The sequence below is a fragment of the Myotis brandtii genome, unplaced genomic scaffold, assembly GCF_000412655.1.
Source record: "Myotis brandtii unplaced genomic scaffold, ASM41265v1 scaffold263, whole genome shotgun sequence".
Classification (NCBI taxonomy): domain Eukaryota; kingdom Metazoa; phylum Chordata; class Mammalia; order Chiroptera; family Vespertilionidae; genus Myotis; species Myotis brandtii.
The window spans coordinates 131,510-133,730 of NW_005360011.1; the positions used below are offsets into that span (position 1 = coordinate 131,510).

The 2,221-nt window shown below is 36.8% G+C and overlaps 1 protein-coding gene and 1 long non-coding RNA gene across 2 annotated transcripts in view; both read right to left on the minus strand.

The window, feature by feature from the left end:
* Positions 1-2,221, minus strand: part of MRPS9 (mitochondrial ribosomal protein S9) — a 67,022-nt gene that overhangs the window by 26,099 nt on the left and 38,702 nt on the right. The window lies entirely within an intron of this gene.
* Positions 1-2,221, minus strand: part of LOC106726409 — a 7,200-nt gene that overhangs the window by 4,057 nt on the left and 922 nt on the right. The window lies entirely within an intron of this gene.

Below are 2,221 nucleotides of genomic sequence, written 5' to 3' on the forward strand. Positions count from 1 at the left end.
CCGGGCTGCCAGAGGGATGTCTGACTGCCAGCTTGGGCCCTGATCCCCCAGGGATCGAGCCTAAGCCAGCAGGTGGACATCCTCCGAGGGGTCCCAGACTGCGAGAGGGCATAGGCTGGGCTGAGGGACCCCACCGAGTGCACAAATTTTTGTGCACTGGGCCTCTAGTAATAATCATAACAGTAATGTAGTGACACAAAAACAGACACGGCCCTAAAATAAACCCTTGTTTATATGGTCAATTAATCTAAGACAAGGATGGAAGAATATGCAATAGAAAAATGACAGTTTCTTAAGTGGTGTTGGAAAAACTGAACAGATCATGTAGAAAAAACGAAACTGAACCATTATCTAATACCACATACAAAAATAAACTCAAAATGAATTAAAGACTTAAATGCAAGACCTGAAACCATAAAAGTCCTAGAAGAAAACATAGGCAGTAAACTATTTGACATCAGTCTTAGTAATATCTTTTTGATATATCTCCTCAGGCAAGGGAAATAAAAACAAAAATAAACAAGTGGGACTTCATTAAACTAAAAGCTTCTATGCAGCGAAGAAAATGATCAACAAAACAAAAGGACAACCTATAAGATGAGAGAATATATTTTCAAATGACATGTCCAATAAGGGATGTTGATATTCAAAATATATATCCTTTGAAAAACTAAATCTACCATAAGACTCAGCAATACTTCTGGGTATGAAAGTGAAACCACTAATTCAAAAAGACATATGCACCCCTATGTTCATTGCAGCATTATTTACAATAGCCAAGATGTGCAAGCAACATAGGTGTCCATCGACAGATGAATAAAGAAGTGGCACATATATACAATACAATATTACTCAGCAATAAATAAAAAAAACCCCAAACCTGCCATTTGCAACACCATGGCTGGACCCATACGTATCATATTAAGTGAAATAAGTCAGATAGAGAAAAACAAATACATTATTTCACTTACATGTGGATTAAAAAACAAACAAACAAATAAAACAAAACAAAAACAGACTCACAGAAACAAAGAACAAACTGATGGTTGCCAGAGGGGAGAGGGGTGGAGGGATGGGTGAAGAAAGTGAACAGGAAAAATCAACAATACAGTTCTGAGTATGCAAAACAGAATTTATTCTTGTATTCTTTATTTATTAATAATTATATTATTTTCCATATGAACAGTATAAATCTACTTTTGCCCCCTCTATATTTCTAAATAGTCTGAAATCTCAATTTTGGTTTCCTCTTTAACCCCATAGTTTTATGGTTCTGTTAAGTTTTAAGTCAGAAAAATCTAATCTATGTAACACCTACTTTTGAGAATTTGTTAGGTTTTCTCTATCACCTATTACATGGTATTTCTATTAATATTCCATTGGCATCTGCATAGCAAATGTATTCTTTGCACTTGTATCTGTAGCTATAAAATCATGCTGTGTTATTCAAATTCTTTAGAGATTTAGTTAACAGCTTTTGCTTTAAACATTTCAATGCTAAATGCTTGGTGCAAAAAGGTTCATGGTCGTCAAATCCACTTAATAGATATTAGGTTTTATCAACATAAACTAATGTTCTTGTCTCACTGAACCATTCCCCAATCTCCCTGAATTCCATTTTGTCTAGTATTAGGTACCACTCCTTGCTTCTGTCATCAATTCATATATATCTTTGCTTATCCTAATACTTTTGTCATTTGCTTTAAATAGTAAAGCAGGATTTTTATGTTATCTCAATCTATAAGCTTTCGTCTTTTAACCAGGGAAGCAATAGTGTATTATAAGTGTAATAATCTATTCAACTCTAAAATTCACTCACATTTTTTAACAGAAAAAATCATTTTGTCCTATTATTCACAAAATAAAGCAAAATTGGTACATAGGTAGGTGGCAAAAATATTTTGCTGATTCTATGGGAGTACTGTTTATTGTTTTATTTTTTTTAATTTAATTTATTGGGGTGACGTCCTATATAATAAAGATGCAATATGCAAATTGACCATCACTCCAACACACAAGATGGCCACCACAAGATGACCAGCAGGGGAGGGCAGTTTTGAGCGAACAGGGCAGCAGGGGAGGGCAGTTGAGAGGGACCAGGCCTACAAGGGAGGGTAGTTTGGGGCAAGCAGGCCTGCAGGGGAGGGCAGTTAGGGGTGACCGGGCCGGCAGAGGAGGGCAGTTGGGGGCAACCAGGCCTGCAGGGGAGGGCAGTTGGGGG